This window comes from Meriones unguiculatus, chromosome 4 (assembly GCF_030254825.1).
Source record: "Meriones unguiculatus strain TT.TT164.6M chromosome 4, Bangor_MerUng_6.1, whole genome shotgun sequence".
NCBI lineage: Eukaryota > Metazoa > Chordata > Mammalia > Rodentia > Muridae > Meriones > Meriones unguiculatus.
Window position 1 is genome coordinate 40,222,843 of NC_083352.1, and position 20,135 is coordinate 40,242,977.

Sequence of the window (20,135 nt, forward strand, 5' to 3'; positions counted from 1 at the left end):
AGGAGCCTGAAGCTCTTGACACCTCCTGTAGCCAGGTGGGACTCTCAAATAAGCCTTTTTAAAAAACATTTTCTTAATTATTTATTACAATGGATTCACTTTGTATCCAGGCTGTGGCCCCCTCCCCTGTCTCCTCCCAATCACTCCCTCCCTCTCTCCCTTTTCTCCTCCTATGACCGTCCCCTCGTGCACTGATAGAAAGACCTGGAGGAGACAGGAGCTCCAAAAGACACTCTAAAAGGACCAACAGAAATAAAAATACTGGGCCCTGGGGGCTCTGCAGAGACTGATACCTCAACCAAGGACCATGCATGGAGAGGACCTAGAACTCCTGCACAGATGTAGCCCATACACTCAGTCTCCAAGTGGGTTCCCTAGTAAGGAGAACAGGGACTGTCTCTGACATGAACTCAGTGGCTGGCTCTCTGATCACCTCCCCCTGAGGCGGGGGTGCAGCTTTGCCAGGCCACAGAGGAAGACAATGCAGCCAGTCCTGATGAGACCTGATAGTCTAGGGTTAGATACATCTTAATAGACACTATATTTACTGTACACAGCGGGCCTCTAAGTAAGAAGAGACCAGTGACAAGAGCTCCAAATCTGCATTGTTTTTATGCCTCCTTCAGCATAACTTTAGTTAGGCAAACATTTACTTTCCTTAAGTTGTATCTGTTGTTTCTTCTGAGTATTACTGTTGCATTTGAGTCATGTGCTTGCTCATGTGTGCTTGGCTCAGTTCTCAGTTGTAGATCCAGGCCAGAGAAGATGAACCTAACTTACAGTGTGTAAGATGGAACCTTAAAAAGATCAGACTTGAAAGGATAACTCCCTTTTATTTGGGGAGCTCTAAAAATCAATGTGTTCCTAAAGTGACAGTACCCATGTCACCTCACAATGATTTTTGGATAATTGAGGGTTGGGACAGAGACCACTATAACTGGGTCCTATGGCTTGAACCATGGAGCTTTTTGGAAAATATGGAGCATGAATGCTAATGTGAGTGTGACCCCATGGAGAGTGGATGAGTTTTCATTATAGAAAGTGAGGATAACCTACAATTGGACAAATTCCTTGACTAGATCCTTTATAAGCTTGACTCATGAAGGAATAGAAAGCATGAACAGATCAATAGTAAGCACTGAGGTTGATGAAGCTATCAAATATCTCCACCAAGGTGAATCCATTGTCAGATGGCTTCGTTCCTGAATTCCATCTAATATCTGTGTCCATTTATGTGTTTTTATTTTAATTTTGAGGTTTTTTTTTGTGCGTTTTGTCTGATGAGGTGTGTGTGTGTGTGTGTGTGTGTGTGTGTGTGTATGTGTAGTTGTGCACAACTGTTTAAATTCATGGAGACCAAAGGAGGTTGGTTGGTGGTGTCTTGCTGGATGGATTTCTGCCTTATTTCTTGGAGGCAGGGTTTCTCTGTCACTGGAATTTGGCTGCAGCCATCAAGAGGTGGTGTTTATACTGTTCTGTCTGCTGGGGTTGTAGGTACTCGCAGCCAACTCGGCGTTTACACGGGTTCTGGGGATGTGAATTCTGGTTGTCATGATTGTGTGGCAAGCAAGCACTCTCACCTGGGAGCCGTCTTCCTCAGCTTTTTAAATACTTCAAAATCCAATGTCAATTGTTCTTAAAGTAGTTATAAAATGAAGAAGACAGTATTTTTCTAGTCACATTCTAGATAGTAAGGCTAACATTATTTGATACTAAAACCAGAGAGGGACAACAAGAAAATCAAAGTGACAGGCTGGTATCCTTGATGAATATAACTGCAAAAGTTAAAAAGAGTATTGGAAAACCAAATCCAACAGCCAACACATGAAATGGTACTGAACACAATTCAGGAAAATTCATCACATGTATTCAAAGAAGGTTTAACATGGGAAAAAATTTCAATAAATATCAACAATGTGTTGATATTTATAAATATCAATGGGCTTTTAATATAATACAACATAATTTATGATAAAAAACCCAAACATATTAGGCATAAAAGGAAAATATCTCAACATAATTAACACCATATTTAATAAATCGACAGTTAATGTCATACCAAGTAGAAAAAAGTTTTTAATATCTGGAGGAAGATATAGATGCCCACTTTTATGTTTTCTATTCTTCATAGTACTCTAAGTCCAAACAGAAAAGCCAGGTTAAAAAAAAAGAAAAGAAAAGAAGTGGGAAGTGAGAATTCCGCTGAACCACCAATGCAACCTTAAGCTCAGCTGCCTGCTCTTTGTTCACCTCCCTCTGGTGGGGTGGCCTTCCTGGGCCACAGAGAAAGAGCATCCAGACAGAGACCTGATAGGTTGGGGTCAGATAGCAGGGGAGGAGGTCCTCCCCCATCAATGGACTAGGGAAGGGGCACAGGGGGAAAAGAAGGAGAGAGGGAGGGTTGGACTGGAAGGAGATGAGGGAGGGGGCTACAGCCGAGATACAAAGTGAATAAATTGTAATAAATAATAACAACAATAATAAAGTTTAAAGGAAAAGAAGGGACAAAACGTTTAAATGGGGAAAGACGTTAAATATTCCTGTTTGCATATGATGCCACCTATATCGAAAATCCCGAAGAGACCATCAAAATCCTATCAAATCTAAAAGACGCAACAATATTGTCAGGAGCAATGTTGACATGCAACAATCAGTCATGTCACACTATCCCAGAGCCAAGGATCAGAGCCAGAAAGTAAGAGTGATCTCATTTATGATAGTTAAAGTAAATAAACAATCTAACAAAAATTTAAACTGAAGAGGTAAAAGTTTCTATAACAAAATCTGTAAATAAACTATTAAATAGACCAATACAGATGAAAACATACATACAAAAAAGTAAAAGAGTACAAGGACAAAAAGGAAAAAAAGAAAAGACATTTATATATTTGAAGAATCAAGACTGATAAAACATTCCTATTACCCTAAATTTCTACCAGTTTAGTGTAACCTCTACCAAAGTATCAGTGTAGTTCTTCATAAAAGCAGAAAAATCAATCATAAGATTTGCATATGACAGGAAAGCTCAGAGAGCTATCACTGGCATGAAAATGGGCACAGACACAAAGAGAACAGGACAGAGTCCAGGAGTGAACGCATACATCTGTACCAAACTGATATTTGACAAAGGTCGCTAAGGACACAGGAGTGCAGAAGCAGCCTTCTCAAAAGATGGAGCAGAAAATTAGACCCTGTGTGCCGAGAGGTAGACTAGCCCCTATCACTCACCCGCTAAAGAGGCACTCAGACCTATTTAGGACCAACATATAAAAATTGAAGCTGTAAGATGCTAGATCCTGGAATAGGTGGAGGTGTGTATGTGCATGAATGTTTGACAAAAACAAAAATCAACAGTATATATCAATAATAACAACCAGGGCTAGACCACAACAAAAGAAACAACCAGTAGGTCGAAGAGACAGCCCACTAAACCTGAGAACGTGTCTCCACAGGGCACATCTGAAAGGCAGTTGATGTTTACAATGTGTATGGAACTCAGGGGTAATAGCAAACCTCCAATAACAAAAGTGATCAGTATGGGCTGAATATGTAGCTCAGGAGCGTAGGACTTCGCTAGTACATACCAGGCCCTGGGTTCTGTCCACCAAGCTATTCCCCATCCCATGGGAATAACAAATCTAAAGAGAACTTGCTCAAATAGGACGCTTGTCCCACAAGCATAGAAAAAAAATATCATAAACATCACTAATTAGGAAATTCCAAGGCAATGCCACAGTGAGATATCACCATATTCCAGGAAGAACACTAGGAAGATGGTTACCAGTGGCCAGGGAGAGTAAGGGTTAGGAGGGAAAGGCAGGCGCTGGTCAAAGAGTAGATAGAGTTCTAGGTGTTTTCACAAGGCAGGAGGGCATAAGAAACCTTGACGTTGTCTGTATTTTCAAAGGGCTAGAAGAAAGTATTTTGAATGTTTTAACCACAAAGGCTAAACCTTTGAGGAGATCAACATATTTACCTTTATTTAAAAATTACATAACAGAAACATGCATTGAAACATCACCCAGAGTAACATACGTTTGCAAATTTTGTAATGTTTGTGTAGGATAAAAATAAGTATTATTCAAATGTAAGGATAATCAAGAAGAATATATGTATTTCCGCAAACAACTGATAGTCATGTAAGTACTAAGTTTGTCTATTGTCATGAAGGACTTTTAACCATCAGAGTTAATGGCTTGGTAGTTAAGAGCACTTGCTGCTTGTCTACAGGACCTGGGTTTGATTCCCAACACCCACATGGTGTCTCACAATAAGAGTGAAAAAAATCTGAAAGACTTTCAGTAAAAATCATATATTACTGCACTTTAGAAATATGGATTTTGTTACACTCTGAAAGTTAGAGAAATATAAACTTCCTATATAGCTTTTTCAAACAAATGTCATTTTAAAAAACTTTAAATGTCATTTGAAAGAAGTAAATACCAAAATTTATTTCAAGCCATATTTGATAGAAAATGTATCAAATTCCTATTAACAGCATATAAGATGATTTATTCTGTGTTATTAAAATCTTATCTCTTGTTAATCAAACCATATTGACTAACAAAGTAGAGTTAAAACTGTTGGAAACATATTTGCAGTTTTACTAGATTGTGGGAAGAGTTACGAGAAGCAAGAGAAAATGAGAACTAGGACCAAGCAGAACTAAAGGACATGAAAATAAATATAAAAGCTAAAATGTCAGTAGGGAAGGAATACAACAACCTGAAACACAAGGGGAGGGAAGTAAAGGGAGAGAGAGGGGAAAAAGAAAGAAAAAAAGGAGAGCTAGAGAGACTGAGACTCCATCCCACATGTAAGATAGAAACTCTGCCTTGTCAAAACTTCTTTTAAAGTATGGCAGAGCCACACGGATTACTTGTGTATCTGTCAAGGGAGCCTGATGAGAATTTCAGCATTTTCCAAGATAATTCAGAAAAATACCAACAATGTCTGCGTAATGTCATACATAAAGACCTGGGAAAACAGCATACATCAGTTTGAAGGGTGACACCATATTCCATTAGCTTGCTTTGGCTTTGACTTTTTAAGTGGCTTTTAAAAACATTTTTGAATTTTTAAACACATTAAAGAAACACTATAATGCTTTTTAATGTGAGTATGTAAAGTACTCTTTTTTTCTGCAGCATAATTGAAATCTAATTAATCATTTTCTCTAGAGATTTTTTTTTTTTCATGAGGCAACTTAACTGTGACAACAATAGGGAAATGACTTTGTTCACCAGCATTGGAGATATTGGAGATGTTTTAGTGAGGGCAACAATATCATTTTGTGAAAAGCTTGTACACATTTTTATTACTTACGTTCACACAACTTCCAAATGAAATTAACAGTCCCACTAAGATGCGCCCACATCTCTCTCAGAATGTTGCTGCATCTTTTACGAAACTGACTCACACAGCGATTCTGCCGGCATACACCCCTGTCACTCGTTGGTTAGGAGGGCAGCATTTGCCCTTTTGCTGTAGACTCAAGTATGAAGGGGTTTTTCTTCTAACTCCTTGGTTGTTGGTCTAATTATCCAGATGACCCGCTGACTGTAGCCGGGATGTGAATGCTCGCCTTTAGTCTTTACGAGTGAACGGTAAATTTTATGCCGAACTGTCATTTCCTTCTTATCCATCTGGGGCTCATAAAACAAATGGATGAGTGGGATGTTCTGTATGTTCAATCCAGTTGACTCATAAAGGAATCTGCAGGTTTTTTTTTTTTTTTTTTTTTTTTTTCAGCTGTGGATTAGCTTGCAGATTCTCTTTCTCATAATCCTGTAGTATCTAAGACGATCCAGACTAAGCAGGCTTTGAAAAGTCAGCCTTGGCGCTTCAGGGCTGACCCTCACTTAAAAGGTCATTGTATTTTCTAGAATTTCCCTCCATTCATGCCTCAGAGTTACTTTCTCCTTAACTAGATTCGTTTGTTTGCTTTTTGGTGGTTCCTACTTTTATTCTCTTATTATTCACTTTCAGCAAGGATGCTGACAAATCAAAGAGCCATTGGTATTTATTTTGAAGTTTGGATTGTTTTGCTATAGTTGACACAGGTCATGGTAGAAACCCTCAGGTTTTCTTTGATGTGTAGGGTCAATAGAGGCAAATTGAACCCCATTTGGGATGAATCATTACTGAGTTGCATAGTCCACACCCACTGTTCTCTGTCTCACACTGAGGGAAGGCCATTCACAAAAATTTAAGATATCTTCCCAGTTAATCTGACTCACTAACACCATGTGAAGGATTTCGTCCCTGAATTCACCATCAACCAACAGTCTCACGACATCTTCCCCCACCTTGCCATTTTATCCATTTTTAGTGACGCAAGAGTCACTAAACCAGTCATAAATTTTCTGGCTTACATTATAGCTCAAATTATATAGCCCTGTGTACTTAGTGAATTTAGAGCCCCAGAGGGGCTCTGCAGACATTGGCAAACTCTGTGCTTTCTTACTGCACACAAGTCTTTAGAGGAGAGTCTTCAAACCCCATGATTTCTAAGAACAGTGAAGTATTGATGTGCCTATTGGCAAAGGAAGGATAAATCACACGTATTAAAAGCACTCATACATTCCATTTATGCTGTGCACCCAGTTAATGTTTTAAAAATAACTAAGACAATTTTCCAGTTTTAAAGTCCAGGTGCAAATAATATCCATTGTGTAAAGGATTGGCATTGTGGTTTTGGTTTTCAGTTTTGAAAAAGACTTTGCAACTAAACATAGTTTCAAAGTTTCTGACAACAGCTATAGTCTTATAGAGGATCTTTTTCCAGATTATTTTTGAATAATCTTTGAAAGAAATATTGTAATAGGTTCTAAGTTTTAAGCTTGGAAAGTTAATAGCCCTAGAAATATTATATACTAGAAAAATGATTATATAATATAGGATATAGAGAAAATGATGCTGAGGTATACTGTTATCAGTGTAGCTGTGAAAATACATGCCTTTCAGATGAGGGTATGTAATACTATAATTACATATTTATCTACATATCTGGTCTATGTAATAGCTACTATAGTCAGCAGTAAAGACTAATTTCTCCATGAAAAGGGAGAAACGTAAGAAGCGAGTGAACTGATTTTGGTCACTAAAATTCTCTTTTTCTGGAAAAGAGAATGTGTCCAGTGCAGGCCATGAATAGGGTAGGGTGGAGGGCACACCAAATGGCAAGCCATGCAAATGAAACCTCCTCGGTTTCAACTATTACCTCTCATTCTTCAGCAACATCCCATTTCAGTGTCTCCCTTTAGTGAGAGGAAGATGTCAAATTTCAAGAACAAAGAAAATAAAAGACTCTTATTTTCTAAATTTAACTTGTGAAATTTATTGCTAAAGGCAATGCAACCTTAAACTCAGCTGCTTGCTCTTTGTTCACCTCCCACTGGTGGGGTGGCCTTCCTAGGCCACAGAGAAAGAGGATCCAGACAGAGACCTGATAGGTTGGGGTCAGATAGCACGGGAGGAGGTCCTCCCCCATCAATGGACTAGGGAAGGGGCACAGGGGGAAAAGAAGGAGAGAGGGAGGGTTGGACTGGAAGGAGATGAGGGAGGGGGCTACAGCTGAGATACAAAGTGAATAAATTGTAATAAATAAATAATAATAATAATAAATGTAGGCATCTGCCCTGATACCCTGATGGGCAGAGTCTTTCAGAGGCCATCTGTGGTAGGCTCCTGTCCTATTCCCTGTCTTCTCCTTCTTCCGATTTCCATCCTGTTTGCCTTCCTGAGTGAGGATTGATCATCTTACCCAGGCTCCTCCATCTTGCTTAGCTTCTCTAGATGTGCAGATTTTAGTATGTTTATCCTATATTTTATGTCTAATATCCACTTTTAAGTGAGTATATATCATGAGTGTCCTTCTGCTTCTGGGATACCTCACTCAGAATGATCTTTTCTAGTTCTTACCATTTGCCTGTATATCTTTTTTAAATTAATAAACATATTTATTAATTTATTAATTACAGTTTATTCACTTTGTATTCCAGCTGTAGCCCCCTCCCTTGTCCCTTCCCAATCCCATCCTTCCTCCCTCATCTCCTCCCATGTGCCTCTGCAATGCAACCAGTCCTGATGAGACCTGATAGACTAGGGTCAGAGGGAGGGGCAGTAAAAATATATCTTACGACAGACATAGTTGATAAAACTTAATTTTGGTTTCATGTGCCATTTGGCACAACATATAATTTTATAGTCACTGTTTTATTAGTTCTGTATTTAAAGGAATTTCTATAGTCAGACATAGTTTCTTAAATATGCCCAGAGACTATCATACACCCCAAAATCATCTGTGGCAATGGTTCTAACAGACTTCCAGGCTCAAAAGCAGGATACAACACAAAGTTTGGGTGAGTTTCTTCTCATTTATGTTCTGAGCCTTTAGTATAAAACAGTTGGCCAAAAAAAAATGTTTCAACACAGAATGAATTATTAAACACCAAAAATTGAGAATAGTTACTTTACAATAAAGAGAAACTCCAAGATGAGTAAACACAGGCTCAGGCAAAATAGTTTTATTACTCTCCACAGTACATCAAAAACTAGACCAAATAATTTGATGAAAATTGTTGCTGAATCTTTAAGTTAACAGAATATTAGATTTAGTTCATAATAACCCTGCAAGGACACTGACTGTCCTATAAGGAATCTAACTCGCCATAGAAGTATTTTCTACATCACTCCATCAGAGAAGCTCAAACATTCAGCAACACTGTACGCTTCCTTGACTGTATAGGTTTATAAAAGTTTAGATAGTATTTTAAACTATCAAAAAGTTTCACATACTGTTCATTCTGTATTATTTCTAGACAAACTCAAAGTTTGGATAATACAGAGCTCTAGTACTTTAACATTATTCACAGAAAACCACACAGGCCAGGGGTACAATAAAAATTAAGGAAAGAGAAATTGAAACAAGGTGGAGGATGAGGGGTGGGGCTCAATGGTACAGCACCGGCTCAGCATGCACAAGGCATTGGTTTAGATCCTATGTGTTGCAAAACAAGTAGAAAAACCTTGTAAGAAATTCCTTTCAAATGCCTACAGATGAACAGCACAGTGAAGAAAAGAGAGAGTTCACGTGAGACAGAGCACACCAGAATTTTTCATGAGTAATGGGAACCTGTATAAACAGAAATAACCAGTATCCAAAATCCTGTAAGAAATTGAAGGAAGCCATAAGTTTCCAAGAGGATATAATAAAAGGCTCCAACCTCAGACAATCCTTCCTCCAGGGAAGCACATTTGATCCCCTATGAACAGGAACGGCGAGCATAGGATACAATCTATAATGATTATGAACATGTCTTTACAGTAAGTATAGAAAAGGTTTATCTTTACTCTGACTCTAAGTGTGCTTGCTGGGATAAATCCTGTTCTTAAGGTTAGTGCATTACAGACGGGGAAACCTACGTAGTTCATAACTTGATCCCTGTGCTCACCTTTGCACTTTGGTGGCAAACAATGAATATTTTAAGGCAAGCGTGCTAGGCTGGGTGGCTGTTCTGTTAAAATATTGAATATGTGTACACACAACATGAATCATACACATCTTTACCAAATTATTAGCATTTTAGCCTCAACTATAAAGACTTATCTAGTGGAGTTCCTATTGCAGTATAAAAAAATTGTCCCGTAGCACTGCATGTACATGACAAGCCAAGTATACACATGAACAGGTTTCCTAGATGTCTAGCAAAATTTATGAAAACTAAACTGACTCACTTGTTATTTCATAATTCTGAGGCATAGTATTTTTATTAGCATATAACTTTATGAAATCTGGCCCAAGGTATCAAAAATATATAGAGAGATGATGCGTTTCATAATGATTAATTCCCAGAACAAAGTCAATGTAGGAAATTCAACTGCATCAGTCTTTAATCAAACAAAATTTGTAAACACTTATCGATCCCCAATACTAAAATATCACATTGCATGAATAGCAATTGGCATAAAATATGCAAAATAATAGTACATTAGCCTAAATAACACTAATAAATTGCAAAGCTTAGCATGAAATTGAAAATCACTAATGGAACACTATGCAGTTTGCTTGTGCAACAAGCAAAGGCTCATACATAATGGAAGAGTACCACTGTTAGCAGCAGGCTCAGGGAGGAAAATTTAAATGTGTTTTTATGGACAGACTGGATTGATCTGGGAAGTGGTTCCTGAGGAGATTCCACTTACCCCGAAGAGCATCTTGGGAAATTGCCACTACTTCCTACTGGTATTTGAAACTCATATTATTTAGATCGCTTGACTCCTTAATACCAGGTTCTACGCACTGAGGGGGGAAAAACCAGACTTAACCTAAAGGACTTGTATGAAATAGCCTGCAATAATGGATATGTGACATGGGGCTTTCTTTGATGGCCAATTTCCATTTGATATTCAAGTTAGATGTTCTGTAAATTTACAAAGATGGCCCCCTTCATTTTGATGAGAGAGGCCAATATGTTGAAAGCTAAAAAGACTCATAAAAATACAAGATTCAACCCGTTGATATATGGGAGCCTCATAAGAGTCAAGATTCAATATCATGCAGAAGTTACTAATATCGGAAATATCTTGGACCACATTCAAGGAAAATGAGTTATTGAACATATTAGAAGGAGCTTGTAGGAATAGGTTTCATCTTTAAGTTGGTCCCGAGGTGTGGGGATTGATGATAACATTATTAAGTAAGGCTCTAGTGTTTTCTACTTTCATTTTACCTTAATATCACCTCCAAATCTAATTGCTATTTCAAAAAGGAATATAGTTTGAATTTGAGAGTTCTGTATCTAAAGGTGAGTGTAAGGATGAGTTTGAAGGTGATGTGGAGTTGTCAAAAGTCACAAAGCTGCTACTAATTTCGAGATAAAAATAAATTGTGTTACTGAAGGAAAAGCTTAGCTAATGCAACAGGGAATACAGTAACGAGTCCATTTAATATAGTCCCTGAAAGTGAGGAGAGGATTGTAGTCAAAGGAACTTCTAGAAGATGAAATCTGTTTGTAAGAGAGCACTCTGGGGATGAAGAATAAGTAAAAAGAGAGTGTTGTCCTTCACCCGCTTGTCTTCAATGGTTCCTTTATGAACTTCTCCCTCCTCATCGCTCACTTAGGAATTAGGAATGATGCAAATATATATCACGTCTATCTGTCGGATTGTCTTTAATACATGTGATCAAGAAACACTTGCACTGTTAATATCTCATTTAGAAAACACTTTGGAGCATATTGAATACCATGACTTGTGACACACCACAGTGTCCGATCATGATCAACCAAGAATGACTATAGTCATGCTCATGTGACCTCTTAAAGTATTAAGCCACTTGACCAGCTATGTAATGCCCGGTCCAAGAACACTTGCTTTTTGCATAATATTTGCTAGCACGAGAATTAAATAGTAAATGCATTCATTCAAAGGCAGTTGCCCAGAAATGCAACTGTTATGTGTCACAGATATTAAAGAGAGTGTTTTAAAACTCATATATGGGGAATGGATTAGTTGTGCTCTTCAAGCTGCTTCTAAGGCTTGTTTTAAGATAAAACATAGGATAAATTAAAACAGAGAGGTGTTGAAATAGAGGCTCAACATGCAATGGGAATGTAGAATGAAACAGGAGGCACAATGAAGCATAAGATGAGCACTGGCAAAAAGTTGCTTTATTCTCTCTTTGATTTTCAGGAATAATAAAAAAAAAGTTTTAAAATTGTATTATCTTTATTTTGTAAGGTCCACAGATGATTCTTTAAAGAATCTTAGCTTTTGTTAGTTCTGTTAATTTAAAACTTGTTACATTTGGCTAACACTTTGTTTAATCATACATTTTAATGTTATCCTTAAGTTTATATGTAACCAATAGTCTCCACTTACAGATCTATACATTGAGATATCACGTCAGAGATTACGAAAGAAGCACCATGCGTATCACCACAACAATACAGCAAACACTGAGACTCAAGATGATCTATAAAAATCCCCTTTGAGTTGATATAGAGCTTGCTTTTATATAAATGGACTCAAGTAACCTAATACTGACATTTAAAGGGCCTGAGATGTAACTTTTTGGCTCCTTTCCATAAAGAGCAGCACATAAACTCAATTAATACATTAATATAATTTTTGGCTTTGATAAAAAAGGAAGGCTCCAAATCTGCTTTGCATAAAACATATAACACACACACACACACACACACACACACACACATATACACACACACACAGTATATTATTGCCTTTTGGAGAACATTTAAACAGTTTATTTGAAATGAGGTAGTATCAAAAATAGTTAAAGAAAACAAAACAAAGATAATTAAAATAACATAAATGTGCAACAAGAAAAGAAATGAATGCAACTACTAAATTATCTAACGCTAAACCTATTATCTTTGCAATAACTTTAGAATGTGGTTCTTAACCTTGATGCCTTAGGCAGGGTTGGGGGAAGAGCTACCTATGTCAAATAGAGTTCATGAACATTGCTGAAAGAGATTCTGATTCATCAGGGAAGATAAGGGGCCTTGAAATATATACTTTTAACTCTTCCAGTGCTCCAGCAGAGAGCGTTCAGCTGATCTTTGGCCGTGATTTGAAAAATGCACTATTAAAATAAAAGTACTACTTTCTGAATTTTAACTGTTTTAAGAAAAAAACATTATTAAGAGAAAAGGGGACTGATGAATTGTTTTACGTGGAGTTATGGAGACAAAGATAATCAACAGAAATGCATAGACATTCCTCACTGGACACATATTTACATCTAACAAGAAGGGCTTATTCTGAGACTAGTCCTGTTTAGAGGTTCTACGAATTGTTTATAAAGGAAAACAAAGTAAAAGAATAGGAAACGGGACCAACCCCACTTCAGGTTAAGTGAGAGACCCCATCCCAAAAGAAGAAAATGGAAGTCGTAGATCAGGATATGTGGTGGCCTCATTTGACCTCTCACGTGAACATGCGTGCAGGCATATTCACACATACGTGTGCCTTCCCCCATTACACTACATACAATGAAAGAAAGAGAAAGGATGAAAGACAGACAGACAGACAGACTGACAATAAAGATAGTAATAAAGGCATAATCCACCAGCGGATCTTAATACTATTGAAAACAAGCATGTACACATGATTGATAAATACTAACATGATGTAGGGAACCAACGAGCAAAAGTTGACCTTTCCAGACAGCACTCTGACTTTGTTCATGTGCACTTGAATCTATCCAATACACGCATGGCGCAAAATCCAACCTCAGACTGACATAAGAGGTAAATGCGTGTCACGTGTTATTTTAATATTTTCCATGACTATTATGTGTAACAGTAAGCCTTGATGTAAGGAGTAGTAGAGGTGTGTGCTCTCTCTTTTCTTATTCTCTCTCTCTCTCTCTGTGCACATGCGTGCCTGTGTGAACGGCGAGAAACTGTTACTTTTATTTATTTAGTGTGAAGGAGACTGGTATTGAGACGAGTTTGGTATTGTGTTAATATAGAATTGAATAAAGGGAGGCAGTATAGATCTGCATGCATGCTTGTGTTTGCGTGAGCAAAGAAAAACAAATCAGAACGTATCGGGAAAAGATGAAGGAGAACCTTTTCGCCTTCAGGGAACTCACAGTTTAACAGATGACTCTCGTGAAACTTTCCTGCAGGTCTCTAGCAATGCCACCATGCCATGCTCCCGTGGCTGTGTCAAGCTGTGCAGAAAGTGAAGACACGGACAGTCATGGAGGACAAGGTCTTCTGGAATTTGGGGCCAGCCAAAATAGATTCTCAAGTGTCTAACCTCACACGAACTCCTTTTGGAAAGAAAGAAAAAAAATATCCATTGTTAAATTCTTAATGAGACAATTAGCCAAGTGTAATTACTGACTACTGAGGAAGATAACTTGTAGTATTTATATCAATTACAAGTACATCTTTTCTTTGTGATCTCTTCAGTTATGCACCTTGATGGTCTTATCACTGATGACTAGATACAAGGTTTAATAAACGCTCAACCCTCATCACAGTCTTCATTAAATAGCTACACGTTATATCCGTCATATTTTAGCTAAATATTTTTGACTAACACACTCTCCTAAATCATAGAAGAACACTTTAAAAGCCATATTAAGCAACCTTTTGCTGATTATGTTGGTCACCAAAAGTGGTTGACTTTGCCCATCACTTACAGTAAGTTGCCTGCCTAAGATCACGTGAGCCTCATTATTCATATCATCACTGTAATTATTATGACACTAATCACTGTTGAAGTCTAAATGTGTGAATTTAATTCAGCGAGTGTAAATATGTGATCGTGAAAGGGATGTATACAAATGAAACTTGGATATTCTGTTATAAATGAGAAATTAATGCCTAGATTAGAATCTCACCAGGGCGCACGCAAGGTTTGAGATTGAAATGGCAGGGCTTGCATGGTTGCAAACATTTAGTTATAATTATTACAGGTGGGAGTGGATTCTCAGACAGCATATGCATCTTCTCTAATGCACCACATTTGAAAACCTGGTTCAGTTTTTTGAGCCCAAAATAAATTAATTCACCAAGGTGACCTAGCACCAGACACATTTTAGAATTTGAGGGTGACCTGGCTGTGACAAGGTACCCCACTGATCACCAGTGTGTTTTTTTTTTTTCAAGTGATCATATTGGCTTGCTGGGTGTCCCCTTTATCCTTTATCCAGAGCTACGTACCTGTCCTTCCTAGAGCAGTATGCTCAGATAAAAAGAACAACTCGTGTGTGTGTGTGTGTGTGTGTGTGTGTGTGTGTGTGTGTGTTTCTTAACATTACAGAACTTCCCACATTTAGTACTAAATGTTTGGTTTATCCGAACCTCCTAGAGTTGAAAAAATGCACATCAAATTTATAATAGCAATAAGATATACTCTTCTTTGGAACTCACGTTTCTTTATAGAGTCTGTTCCTAGATCAACCTAAAAAATTCTGCCCCCAAACACTGGAAAACATGTGGTCTCTGTTCTCTGATTAAAAGGACATCCAACCATCTGGCTCCCTCAAGCACACCTCACAGAGCTACTGGTGTTTGAAACTATGACAGAACCTCTTACAGGTTGGCCGAGAGGCCTGGCCTCCCCCTCCCCGCCTTGTGCCAAGGCAGAGGGCAGGAGCTTGAGCTTGTCCTGGTGAGGTGGGATCTCAAGTGCAGGTGCACGCCAGCTGGAGGCTGCTTGTGTGCCAGTTGGCGCCCAGGAGCCCACATCCACACTTGCTGTGATTTCTAGCTCTTCCATATCCCAGTGCCGGCATGTGGCAGCCCCCTGGAATACTGGTGATTAGGCCCATATTTTAAAATGCGTTGTGACTGACAGGGTAGGAAAAACAATGCATTTGCAGTAGCAGCCCAAGCCTTCCTCCCAGATTTAGTCCAGTAACTTGGGCATCTCGCTTTCCTAAAAGCAAACAAACATGACACAGGAATATGTTATTGAAAATGCCATATGTTGGAGCTGAAGAATAAAAAGTTTGATTCATGGATTTGCTTCAGCTGCTATGGAGGATGAGGCAGAATGGTAAAGGAGAAAGGAGTCTTGTTGATTTAAAACACAAACAAGACTTTCATACTTTTACCTTTCTTAACATAATTTATTTCTTTTTAAAAGCTCCATTTTCTCCCCCAACAGGATTCACATATGCATATCAGTTGTGTGTTCTATTTTGTGTTTTATGTAAAACACCCAAACCAGAATTTTAAAATAATTCTGCATTTAACATTTCAAAGTTGGAGTTACTTTAATTTATTAGTTGAATATTGTTTATTTAAATTTTTTATTTATTACAGTTTATTCACTTTGTATCCAAGCTGTAGCCCCCTTGATCATCTCCTCCCAATCCTGCCCTCCCTCCGTCTTCTCATCCCATGACTCTCTCCAAGTCCACTGATAGGGGAGGTCCTCCTCCCCTTCCATCTGACCTTAGCCTATCATATCTCATCAGGACTGGTTGCATTGTCTTCCTCTGTTGTCTGGTAAAGCTACTCCCCACTCAGAAGGAGGTGATCAAAGAGCCAGCTGCTGAGTTCATGTCAGAGACATCTGAGCAGGGGTTCTAGGTTATCTCCATGCATGGTCCTTGCTTAGAGTATCAGTCTCAGAAAAGACCCCTGAGCCCAGATTTCTTGGTTCTGTTGCTCTTCTTGTGGAGCTCCTGTCCCCTCCTGGTCTTTCTATCTCCTCTTTCTTTCATAAGATTCCTTGCACTCTCCCCAAAGTTTGGCTTTGAGTCTAAGCATCTGCTTTGATACTCTGCTGTGTAGAGTTTTTCAGAAGCCCTCTGTGGTAGGCACCTGTCCTGTTCCCTGTTTTCTCCCTCTTCTGATGTCCATCCATTTGCCTTTCTGAGTGAGGATTGATCATCTTACCCAGGGTCCTCCTTCTTGCTTAAATTCTTTAAGTGTACAGATTTTAGTATGTTTATCCTATATTATATGTCTAGTATCCACTTATAAGTGAGTATATACCATGTGTGTCTTTCTGCTTCTGAGGTACCTCACTTTTTAACTTCTTGAGTTCTTTATATATTCTGGATATTATCCCTCTATCAGATATAGGATTGGTAAAGATCCTTTCCCAATATGTAGGATGTTGTTTTGGTCTGACAACAGTGTCCTTTGCTTTACAGAAGCTTTTCAGTTTCGTGAGGTCCCATTTATTGATTGTTGATCTTAGAGCCTGTACTGTTGGTGTTCTGTTCAGAAAGTTGTCTTCTTGCCAATGAGTTCGAGGCTCTTCCCCACCTTTTCTTCTAACTGATTTAGTGTGTCTAGTTTTCTGTTGAGGTCTTTGATCCACTTGGACTTTAGTTTGGTGCAGGGTGAATTCTCAACTTCATACGGAATAGCAAGAATAATTAAAAAAAAAATCCCAGAATCACTAAAACAATCCTCTACAATAAAAGATCTTCTGGGGTTATCTCCATCCCTGATCTCAAGCTATACTATAGAGCAACAGTAATAAAAACTGCATGGCACTTGCATAGAAACAGGATGGTGGATCAAAGGAATCAAATAGAAGACCTAGAAATAAACCCACACAGTTATGGATGCCTGATTTTTGACAAAGATACCAAAACCATGCAATGGAAAAAAGCATTTTCAACAAATGGTGCTGGTCTAACGGGATATACACATGTAGGAAAATGCAAATAGATCCATACTTATCAGTTGAATTTTGAACCCATGATTTATTAAATTTTAACCATAAGCCAGATGCTGTGTTAGGAACTGTTTGGACAAAGATAATAGCAGGATACATCCCTCCCTTGAGTGGTCAACTGGCCACAGAGGAAAGACACACATCACCAAGCAAATCTATTAGATTCAACCATTGCTCAGTGTGAGGTTTTAAGAATGTGACTAGATATGCCCAGAAGAGTAAGAATAATTCTTGAAGGAGGGATATGCTTAGAAGTACAACAAAGAAAGAAATGAACTAACAGGGTAATAAAAATAGAGGTTAGAGGTGTGAACTTGTCTGGTGAGACTTGTGCATGAGATTGAGTTTCACTCTTAAGACTAATAAGAAATTTTAATCATAGGAGTGACATGATCACTAGTTTTCCCCTCTAGTAGGTAATTCTGCATCTTTCAGGTAACATGGAGAGAGAATAGGGAGTCGGCATGCAGTTGAGAGGCTGTTGAAATGCCATAGCTTAAAGGGGAGTGATGCCCGAATTTAAAGACAGGTCTGTAGAGATGAAGAAGAATAGAAGGATGGAAGGCCGAAAGCAGTCAGGATGGACAGACCTTGTGGAGAGGCAGCTTGAGGCTGAGGACTTGGGGGGAGCTGGCTCTAATGATCAGAGCTTGCCTCCCCAGCAGCCCTCATCTTTACTCTTGGGAAATATATTCATATACCAAACTGCATTCTCTTCTGGTGTTAAGACTCTTTTGGTTCCATGGAGAAGTGGAAACTTTTGCTGAACATTTTCATAATGACCTGCTGAATAATTAGAGACATTTGCTGCATTTATTTTTGCTTTCCTTTTTTGAGAAGACACAACCTCAGTACTTAGAAATCTCAGCTGTTTTGTTGAGGTTTTGTGCTTTGCCTCTCTGGTTCTATTTGTTGCTTGCTGTTGTTTCCACTTTGTTATACCGTCTTTTCAAATGTTCATCTGAAACTCGGAGGGACTATTGCCCCAACTAGATTGAAAAAGAGTTTCATTTTCTGCTGTATCCATTCTTACCCAGGATTTGTGTTTGAATGCCTCTGTGATTGGCACAGATTGTTCTTTCTTTTCACATACTGTATAAATATGTATGTCTCAGCATAGACCAGCTTCTACTCCCCAGCACTTACCTCCAGACAGACTTCCTCATTGACCTAAGGCACCCAAGCCATCATTCAATGGCCATGAATGGGAGATGACAAAGTTATTACTTCTTCTTCAATGAGTAGGCACTACAGGTAAGTCTCTTAATGTGTTATTAAATGATACTCCATATTCATAGGAACAGGTAAATCACATATCTGAGCTGAGACTGGATTTGGCCTACTGACTCATGACCTAAGGAAGAAGCTGGACACAAAATTCTATTAGGATTGCTGAAAAATGAACCCAAAGCTATGAGACTGGGAGCACACTTGAAATCCCACATGACTTCTGTGCTTCCATGTTGTTGAGGAATTCAATCTATGTGTTCATTTACTTCTCGAAGCTAGACACTCTAGGAGGAAGCTAAAAGAAACCCAAATTTTTGAATATTGTGAACTTAATAACAGATGCTGTTTGAATGATAATACTTTCATCAAAAGATTTTTTTTTTACATTTTCCTTCTTATCTTTTTTTTTTTCTCCAGAGACCACATTGTAAGGTGGCTTCTTGTTTATTGCCTAGAATCTTTTTGAGATACATGTTAACCTTCAATTGTACTCCACAATCTAGAACCCATTGTGGAAACATAAGTGAAGTGGGGAAAATCATGCTCTTCTCTTGGTTTATGCGGTAGTTTGGAAGACAATAATCACACACTTTATACAGGCCACTGGTAACATTCATACATGGCCACTCAGCAAAGAAAGTAGCAGTGGGGTTGGCTGCCCTTGGACTGAAGGGGATTTTTGTTTGTTTGTTTGTTTTTCAAGACAGGGTTTCTCTGTGTAGCTTTGGCTGTGCTAGAAACTTGCTCTGCAGAAAGGCTGTACTTGAACTAATAGAGATCCATCTGTTTCTGCCTCCTGAGTGCTGGGATTACAGATGTGAACCACCACTGTCCAGTTCCTGAAGAAGGTTTTAAGAGGTAGGAGTTTAGGGAGACATTCCTAGTAATGAGAGGGAGAAACAGGAACAAATAGTCTTCCCTCTGGTAACCATTAGAATTTTATGTAAGAAGTAGGAAATAGTAAGAGCTGGAGAGGACAGGGTCTCCACAAGGAGAGCAACAGAACAAGGAAATTTGAACACAAGGAACTTCCCAGAGACTCATACTCCAACCAAGGACTATTCATGGAGATAACCTAGAACCTCTGCACAGATGTAGCCCATGGCAGTTCAGTGTCCAAGTGGGTTACATAGTATGGGAAGAGGGACTGCCTCTGACATAATCTTACTGGCCTGTTCTTTGATCATCTCCCCGTGAGGGGGGAGCAGCCTTACCAGGCCACGGTAGAGGACAATGCAGCAACTTTTGATGTGAACTGATAGACTAAGATCAGAAAGGAGAGGAGAACCTCCCCTATCAGTGGACTTGGGGAGTGGCATGCATGCAGAAAGAGGAGGGAGGGTGGGATCGGGAGGGGAGGAGGGAGGGGCTTATGGGGGGGATACAAAATGAATAAAGTGTAATTAATAAATTAAAAAAGTAAGGTTGAAGGCTCTCAAAGCTAGCAAGAACTTGGACATCCCGATCCACAGGATAAACAAGTCAGCCTTCCAATTGTTTTTCATCTACTCTCCCATTCCTACCATACGTTCAATGGCTTGAAGGACATCCATGCATCCATGCATGTACTTATGTCTTATGCAGAGTTGAGATGGAGAATGCTGAATTAACTCCAGAAATTGTTTGAACAAAGGAGAAATAGTTTGTTGCTCCTACTAAATAGTAATTCATTTAACTACAATATCTCTTTCACAGTTTCTATGTTTATCTATTGCTTAATT

General features: G+C 38.6%; 1 protein-coding gene across 14 annotated transcripts in view; it reads right to left on the minus strand.

Moving 5' to 3' along the window:
• Nucleotides 1-20,135, minus strand: part of Tenm3 (teneurin transmembrane protein 3) — a 2,741,632-nt gene that overhangs the window by 871,075 nt on the left and 1,850,422 nt on the right. For all 14 annotated transcript variants that reach the window (XM_060381770.1, XM_060381769.1, XM_060381766.1 and 11 more), the window contains one exon: nt 13,625-13,807. The gene's annotated coding sequence lies outside the window, so the exon portion shown is untranslated. The remainder of the gene's footprint in view (nt 1-13,624; nt 13,808-20,135) is intronic.